Below are 9,944 nucleotides of genomic sequence, written 5' to 3' on the forward strand. Positions count from 1 at the left end.
CGTGTTATTGTACTATAGTGATCTGTTAGATCTGTATCCTGGAATATAGGATGATGATATGCTTAGTGATCTGTAGATCTATTTGACTGGTTGTAGACTGTTATATGATTATCTATTATATATGCACATGATTGGTCGGTGGCTGAGGCTTCACTGCTTTGTGCGTAAGCCAACATGCCTGGGCATACCAACCCTATGATTGAATGGGAACGAGGGTATTCCATCCCGATGATGATTAGACCCATAGTATGTTGGCATTCCAACCCGATGGTTGAGGGCCAGGGTATTCCAACCCGATAGTTGATTGGACCCATAGTATGTCGACATTCCAAGCTGATGGTTGAGGGGCCTGGGGTATTCCAACCTGATGGTTGATTGGACCCATAGTATGCTGTTATTGTTTATGTGTTATTTGTTTGTGTGTTGGTACTTTGGGGAAACTATCTAAGCTTTGGGCTTACAGTTTTGGGTTATGTTTCAGGTACCTCGGATGTCGCGGGAAGGTGAATACGTGATCGTGCACCTCCTCGTGTTTTGATTTATGATTTTGGGAAAACTCTGATATTAAACATGTTTTGAAAACTAAATTGTAAACAATGCTGGTTTCTGGATTGGTTTTAGAAGTTTAAATTTTTCATGAATTTTTCGGATGTTACAAGCATGTCGCCCAAAATAGAGAATGAATGGAGATAATCACAATTCCGCAATATCTAAGGAAGCTTGGCTATGCAAGGGTGTTTGTTTAACCCTTACCGGATTCACACTAAAATGACTCTAAATGTTTCCCTTACTCTATTACTTCTTTTGCACATTTGGTTAAATTGTTCAATAATTGTTTTTATTGGAGTAGAACTTTTGAAAAACTAACAAGTGATCTATGTAGAGTAACTCAAGGCTCTAATGAACCCTTGAGAGATTATGTTAACATGTTTGGAAAGAAGCTTAGATATACAACATATAGACATAGCAACATTCGTGGAAGCTTTGAATATGGGATTAATGAAAGATTTATCCATCTACGAGGATATTTTAATGACCCCATGCAAGAAATTGGATGAAGTTAGAAATAGAGCCTTGAGATTTATCAGGCTAGGAGAAGAAAAGAAGATCCAGAAGAGGACAAACACTTCCTACGGTCATCATAACAGGAAGAATGAATCTTCATCCCAAGATCCTATAGAGCTAAACCTTACTCAAGATCCGAGAACCATAGGGTTAATGCTCTAGAGGATGAAGAGGAAGATGAAAATTATCCAAAGATATCTATTACTATTTTTTTATTAATATTTCATGTCTACTCTATGTAATGCAGAATATTGGGGACAAGGCAATATGGCCTAAGAAAAGTGAAAAGACCCCAGGATTGAAATACAAGTACACATGGTTTGCCTACCACGAAGACTTTAGGCATCTTAACGAAGACTGCTTTGCTCTAAAAAAGAGATTATATATCTATTGAGCAAGGGAAATTTGAAATAAATCTTAGAAAGAAAAAAGGACAAGACTGCCCAAGGATCCCAAGATTCTGAAATTCTTCCGTAGAAAATAACATCTCCCTCCTCGGACGTCAAGGTATTTAACTTTACCTCTAGTTGATGTGACATTAGTAGAACTTCTTATTCTACATCTAAAAGACATGCAAGAATTTCCAAGATGGAAAATGAAGACAAACCCATAAAGAATGCATTCTTGACTGACAAAAAAGAGATCTATTTCGACGAGGATGACAACGAGAGTGTTCTAGATCCATACCATGATGGTCTAGTCATAACACTATATCTGGCTAATCATTTCATTTGAAGAATATTAATAGATGGTGGTAACTCAGTCAACAACATCCTGTTACAAACACTCAATAAGATGAACATCCCAGAATCTGAGATAGTCCGAAGATCCTCAGTCATAGTAGGATTCAGTGGTGAAACCAAGAACACCATTGTAGAGATTAAACTACCAATATACGTACAGGGAGTTAACTTTGTCCAACGATTTTATTTTGTTGATTCTTTGTCTTGCTATAATATTAACTTAGGTAGGCTCTAGATCCAAGAAATGAAATTCATCCCCTCAACTTATCATCAGTGTTGGAAGATACCAAAAGCATGGGGAATAGTCAAGATCAATAGCGAACAACAAGAAGCTAAATATTACTATATTACTTCATTGAAAAACTAAACTACTCCTAAGAAAGAATAACAATTAAATAAAAAGGCATGATATGTTCTATAAGCCAATGAAAGTGAAGTCAAAGAAGTCAGGCTAAATCCTGAGGATATTGACATCAAAGTGATAGTGGGCGCAAATCTTGAGCAAGATCTTAACTAGTTCCTAAAAGACAGAAAATCAACCTTTTCTTGGAAACATGAAAATATGACAGGTATATCTAAGGATGTAATTAACCATAAGCTTAATATTGATCCAAGTTTCAGACCAATTCATCAAAAAAAAGAAAATTTTCACCTGAGAGGAACTTGATCATCCAACAATAGGTTGAAAGATTGCTCAAGGCCAAGATGATCAAGGAAGTAAAATTCCCAAGATGGCTAGCCAATGTGTTGGTAGTCGAAAAGAGGAATGTAAGGTGGAGAGCATGTGTAGACTTTACGGATCTTAATAAAGCATGTCCTAAAGATCCATTCCCTCTTCTACATATAGATTCTTTGGTGGATGTAACTGTAGTTCATGGAATCCTTACCTTCATAGATGCTTCTTCCAGATTTCAACAAATCCAAATGTAGACTTTAGACATGGAAGATATAACCTTCATAACCCCAATATGTATATATTGTTATATAGCAATGCATTTTGATTTAAAAAATGTTGGTGCAACATACCAAAGACTAGTGAAGAAGATGATCAAACACCAACTTGGAAAAACCATGGAAGTCTATATAGATGACATGGTAGTAAAATCCAAGAAAGCTGAAAATCATCTCTAGGATCTTGAAGACGCACTTAACATCCTGGATCAATTCAACATGAATCTCAACCCTTCCAAATGTCATTTTAGTATTAAAGCAGAGAAATTATTGGGCTACATGGTAACAAACAGGGGAATTGAAACTAGCCTAGAACAAATTAAGGTTATCTTGATGTAACGCTTGGTTCCTGGTACACATTAATTATTAAAATCACTCATTTTTACAAAGCAACTCGACGATTTGGTAGCCCCAAACTCGTGAAGTAGAGAATAGAAGGGATGCGGGTTTTAAGAAATCTACTCGACGAGTTGGGACCCTCAACTCGGCGAGTAGGTCTGCCAGAATGAAACCCTAATTTCGAGGTTTTGCACCCTATTTAAGCATCTTAAACCCTACCTCCCAGCCTCATTTCCAGCCTCCAAGTCCCAAACCCTAATCCATGAAACCCTAGAGCCTCTTGTGAGTTTATGAGCCATTTTTTTAGTATACTTTGTGTATTTGAAGCTTGTGAAGAAGAGAAGAAGCTTGGAGATTCATAAGGGAGCTTGTAGATCCAGAATCAACATCTCATCCTCTTCACTTTCTGGTAATCAAGTCCTAACCTTGCTTGGTAGCTTGTTAGATCTCTTCTTTCTCACTTTATTGGGTTTTTGGGTCCAAGAAGCTTGACCCTTGGGATTTGGACGTCCCAAGCAAGGATCCTTTCATATCTGGAATCATTAAGGGTTGTTATGGCATAAAGGTGCAAACTTTATGCCATTGGAACCCCCATGCAATCTCTAAGGTGTTATTTTGGCCTTTTGAGCCCCAAAAGGCCATGCATGGAAGGAAATTTCGGAGCTTTAGGTGTTCTCTTGGTATCTAAGACCTAGATCTCGGTTTTCATGCGCTGGTTTGGAGTGATAAGGCTTTTGGACAAAGATCTATGTCCTAAAGAATTAGGGTTTTAGCTAAACCCATTAAGAAGGACTATTGACGGGTAAAGTTGGAAACTTTACCCTTAAAAGTATATTTCTAGTATGTACTCAAAGTGTGGAGTTTGGATCTGAAAGATAGGAGCTTAATCCATTGAGATGGCTCAAACAGAAAAAGGAACTTGGCGAGTCCATAGAGGGAATCGACGAGTTGATTTGGTTTGTCCCGATTTGGTACCAGGTGGAAGTCGATGAGTCAGGGGATGACTCGGCGAGTTGGATCATGATCCAAGGATTTCTGAGTTCTAGAGCTCGGCGAGTTGATAGGTCAACTTGGCTAGTTGAGTCAGCCAGAATGTTGACTTTGACCAGGGGTAAAATGGTTATTTTACCCTTAGGAGGATTATCAGTTTTTGACTAAGTGATTAATGTGATAATGATAGTTAGGGAGTCGTTGGAGCAGCCATTAGAGATTCGTCACACAAGATTTCAGCAGCTAGCTTGAGAGGTGAGTTTTCCTCCAGTAGGTATGGGTCTAAGACACCAAGGCCGACCCGTTTATGTATCTTAGTATGTTCCGGATTAAGATCTAATGCTGGGCGGGGCCCGATGTAGGTTTATATGTTTTTCCGAATTTCGATCCAATGGCGGGACGGTACCCGAAGGTAGTTAGTATGCTTGATGTCTTTGTGATTCTTGCATGTAAATGAATTTGTATGTTTTCCAGACCACGGTCCGATGCCGGGGCGGTTCCCGAGGAATGTTTGCATGTTTCCGGATTTCAGTCCGATGCCGCGCGGGGCCTGAGGAATGTCTATATGTCTATAGCTAAGTGGTTATGCTTATGATTATGTGTGAAATGATACGATGGCTTGAGCTGAGTTTATCACCATAGATAATGAGGGCTTCGCCAGATGGCAGATTGAGGCGAATGGCTTTTTCATAACAAAGGATATCAGCACGATTGGGGCTCAACCAATACATTCCAATGATGACATCAAAGCTTTTTATAGAAACTGGCATGAGGTCGATTGGAAAAGAACGGTCGTTTAGGGTAAGGGTACAGCCTATGTATACGTCGTTAGTGCTCTCTTTCTTTTCGTTAGCCATCTGGACGGTAAACGTTTCAGTTAAAGTTTGGGATTTATGTTTGAGTAGATGTTTAAATGTATGAATAACAAAAATCCTCTCCGCACCACTATCGAAAAGAATGCATGAATAAGAGTTGTCGAGAAGGAACGTACCCGAAACTACAGTGGGATCAGCAACTGCCTCCTCCTGGCCCATTGCTAGCACCTTCCCTGTGTTGCCAGCAGTTGTTGCCTTGGGGCAATTTCTCTTGAAGTGCCCGGTTTCTCCACAACCATAGCAAGCTTGGCCTACTCCAGCTCCAGAGGCCTGATTGGTTGATTGGACTGGTGTCTTGCAGAAACGAGGTGTGTGCCCCTTCCTGCCACATTTTTCGCATTGCATTTCTCTAGAAACCCCCACGTGATGGAAGTTGCACTTGTTATACAGGGGCAGGTTTCCAGCATAATGACTAGGAGTTATTGGAGTAGTGGAAACAACACCAGGAACGGTAGCAGCGTGGACTGCCACAGTCTGTTGTTTCTTGGAGGGCTCCTGCGAAGACTGGCCCTTGCGCTTATTCCAAAACTTTTTCTTTCCACCATTCTCCTTGGGTGTCTCAGGAACGGCTGCTACGGGTTCATGACCAACCTCGTGATCTATCAGGGTCTGGGCTAGACACATGGCGCTGTCAAATGTGAGAGGTTTAGCGGCCAAGACGTTCCCTTGAGTTGGGGGCGTCAATCCCCGTATGTATCTCTCAATTTTCTTGCTTTCCGGGGTCACCATCCCGGGACACAGAAGAGCCAGGTCGTTGAACCTAGCTGTGTACACAGAAATGTCGGAACCCTTCATCTTCAGGTTCCAGAGCTTGTGCTCTAGCTTTTGCATCTCATGTAACGCCCGCAGATTCGGGCTAGTCAATTTAAGGACAATGAGCGTCAAAAATGACTTTTTGATGGAATATTATTTAGAATGAGTAATCTAAATAACTTTTAGTATATGTTACAAGGATTCCGTACATATAAAGAACGCTAAAATCCGAGTTATAACGAAGAAGTTATGACCCGTCGAAGTTTCGCGACATAACCGACACGACACAACGCGACGCAAATAGTGAATTTACGATAGAGCGATATTTGGCCTTAGCAATCTAAACGAAAGTTGTAGAATACGTTAAACCGAGAGTGTGCATAAAAAGAACGCCCAAATCTGACTTCGTATGAGGAAGTTATGATTTTTCTAAGTTTCAGCTTAGCAGTAGACAACTAAAAACTCGAATTTTAGATCAAGTAATTTTTAACCGACACAACCTAAACGAGAATCGAAGGTCTTGTCAATAGTAGTACAACGGTAAAAAGACAAACGAAAACGGACGTCGGATGAAGAAATTATGAATTTTTAATGGATTTCCTGTCCCGGTCTGTTAAAAATAATAATATTAAAATTAAAGTCAATATTAGCCGACGAAGTCTAAACGAAAGTTGTAGAGCGTAATTTTACCTACGCGTGCATATAAAGAACGTCAAAAACGGAGCCCGTATGCGAAAGTTATGGATTTTTGAAGTTTTTGGCTCAAAAATCGAGAAAAGCCCGAAATCCAAGAAATTTCGCATGGTCCGGAATAGGCCACGTCACCCACTCATCGCAGGCGCCCCGTGTTCCGATTTGATGAGTCATCTGAGCAGCTGGCAACGCGTGTCGCACTCCCTCGCATCCGAAGTGCCGGTCCAACCGCGGAGCGACGCCTGCCCCTTCGCGTGTCCGAGTCTTGCATGAGCCACCTGGCCCTCGCATCTGATGCCGCGTGTTCGCTTCTCAGCCCTCAGATCCGAAGCTCGCACCCTATAAAAGGGAGGGCTGCGAGACTTTCCGAGTAATTTTGGGATTTTGCCCTTTTTCACCCCTAAACTCATATTTTCACTATTTCGACTTCCCCCGAAGCCCCGAGATCATTTCCAACACCCGAAACATGCCCCGAAGTGCCCGAGAAGCCCGAGAAATTTATCTTTTCGGTTTGAAGATCCACCCTTACATGGCCCGATTTTCAATAAAACATCCCGGTTTCATCGGAAACGATCGTTTTAGGAAACGAAGTGCTGCCCGATTATCGTTAAATCAAGTGAGTGCATATTATTTTCATCTTACACATAGATATGAAGTATTTTATATAAATTACGTGCTAGGTGTGCATCTTATCTATATACTTGCTATCTATGATGGATGAACAATTTTATACATGTTTTAATTTGTTTAAACTGTATATGTATTTTATATCTACAAATATGTTGGGTAAAACATGGGTAGATGAATTAGATGATGTGTGAAGAAATAAAAATTGATGAGAGGTATCGATGTTTAAGATGATCTAGTCATCTAGCAGAGTATAGACAACGACCACAGACTACTCTAGATAGTCCAGTGGAACGTTAGTAGACTCGTAACCTGTAGGTATTTTTGAACTATGTGTTCATTAGGTATTTTTGAACTATGTGTTCATCCGATAAGTATCATGTACAAAGTCCTTCTTTTTGACACTATTACGTGTCGAGGTACGGGAGCGTACGGGAGTACTTCATTAGTATTTTCCCTATACTTTTTATTTTGAAGAGCTTTGGAGTCTTCGTTTCTTTTATGAAGTGATCAGACGAGCTTCATGTGTCAGCGTTTCCTTTCACGAAGTAATTGAGGGAAATTCGTAAACTGCCTAATGAAGTGTGTCGGTAATAGACCACTACTAGGTATGTCTGGGGTTATGATGCTGGATAGGGTGAGTCTGGGAGTAAAATACCTCACGATATTTAGATCACTGCTAGGAAAAGTTCGATGCTGGATAGGGTGAGTCTGGGGTAAAATACCTCACGATATTCGGACCACGGCTAGGCATTGTTATCTAGATAACTACCCCTGACTTAATTGTCTTGTGGTTCTTTCTTTTACGAACGAAGATTCATGGTAAAACTTATTCCATTCCCCTCATTTGATGTCTTTATCGATCCTCGTTTGCTGCTAGGGAATTTCTGAAGCAACTTCATCATTTTCTTATTCATATCGATCCTTTAGGCTAGATCTTGTAAGATCATTGTATAGGATCAGTATGTGGGGATCGATGTTCATTAATGCTTGTAGTATAAACCTCGGGTAACGATGGACTTCGTGCCTATTCCTTAGGAGAATTCCTTAGGAATGAGTGGTAGATAATTCTTAGGGTAGATCCTTAAGAAATGAAGAAGATAATGGGGATGGGTAATTGGGTTAATTGTTTGATGATAAAACATAATAACTTTATTATTGTGGGTTGAAAACCCTATGTACTCACCAGGTTTCCCAACCTGACCCACTCAGTTTATTTGTATCAAAGGTGTCGATACGAAGCTACTTTACACTGAGAGATTTAAAGGAGATGTAGATCACTAGTGTAAATAAATGTAAGGTCTGTTTATGATTATGTTTCAGTATTGACGATGACATCCCAAAGTTTTAATATGAACAAAATACATTTCTTCGGAAATGCTTTGATAATGTATTTATCATGTTTTTCTGGGAACAAATTCCGCAATATATTTATTTAAAAATATATTTTGATTTTCAAATAAAGCATAAACAAATCGGTCTTTTCTGGACGTGAAATTGGGGATGTCACATCTCGCCCGTTGGATAATACTCCGCAAGCATCAGTTCTTTCAAGCTCTCCCAACCCATGACATTGGCTACTGACAGAGTTAGGGATTTGACTCGGCTATTCCACTAAGTCAGCGCTCTATTAGTGAAGGTGAAGGCGGTGAACTTCACCTTGCTTGCCTCAGAGCACGCACAGATCTCAAAAATTGATTCGATCCTCTCGAACCAACGAGTTAGGGCAATGACACCTCCATTTCCGTCAAAAGTTTTGGGCTTTGCATTCATAAAATCCTTGTAGGAACACTCCTTCGGGTGTCCCTGGCCACCATCGGGGTTGAGGGGATGGGTACCACTACCCGACCCGCTAGAATTTATCTGCGACATGGCAGCAGCCACGGCGGCTGTAACTGCTGCCTGGAACATGGCAGGATCGAATTGAGGAGGTGGTGGCAGTGGTGGATCGTTGTTCTTTCTGTTGGACTTCTTCTTCGGAGGCATCTTTCTCTAAAATTATTCATAAGAAAAACGAAGATAAGACCTCTATAATGGTCGGAAGTCAGGTGATATAGAACAAGATATATCTCAACCTGATAAAAAAATTGTTCTATTAAGCGATTTTACAGAGGAAGTCTACTAATACAAGTAAACAATCGCTAGAAAGATAAATAGCAAGACTTGGAATGAAATGCCTACAATGTTTTTGGCTCTAGAAAAAATACTCCTATAGTATTTTAGGTTGTGTTTTATGTTCTATTGCTCTCTTTTGTATGGAGTTTGGTAAGTTTTAGACTTGCTGCAACACCACCATCACTCCCAAACACATGTTGGTCGTATCTCAAATAAATATAGTTGATCAGGCTATATATATTCCAGATATGATTACATAACTGCTCAGGTTTAACGGCAGTGTCCAACATAAAAATACTTTTGTTTTGTTCTTATTGTGATACTAGTTCTGGTATGTATGTATACTTGTATACTTCTTATAAAATACTTAAATTTTTTAAAAGTATACTTTTAGTTCAGAGCGCTTCGGCCCCTTAGCGTTTAAAGTTGTATACCATGTAAGGTTCGGTATACGTAGTTCACTATAAAAAATAGCTATGATACCAATCTGTCACACCCCCAAACCAGAACGGTGGAAACGTTCGGGGGTGGAGGACGTCATGTATAGTATCACAACAATTGCATCATAGTACTCAAAGTAAACACAACCATTACATTGATTAAGTAAAATATTTACATTTGTTTGATACATAGTTTGTATACATCGAAAGTATAAAACCAAAAGTGTAAAAGACGAGACACCATGAGCTCCGTCTTCTCAAAAGCTTAAGGGAGCACTTGTCTACTGATTCCCTGAGAATACAAGCGGTTTTGAAATAATATCAGCATAAAAGCTGGTGAGTTCATAAATATG

The sequence above is a fragment of the Lactuca virosa genome, chromosome 9, assembly GCF_052849685.1.
Source record: "Lactuca virosa cultivar CGN04683 chromosome 9, Lactuca_virosa_CGN04683_v6, whole genome shotgun sequence".
Taxonomy (NCBI): Eukaryota; Viridiplantae; Streptophyta; class Magnoliopsida; order Asterales; family Asteraceae; genus Lactuca; species Lactuca virosa.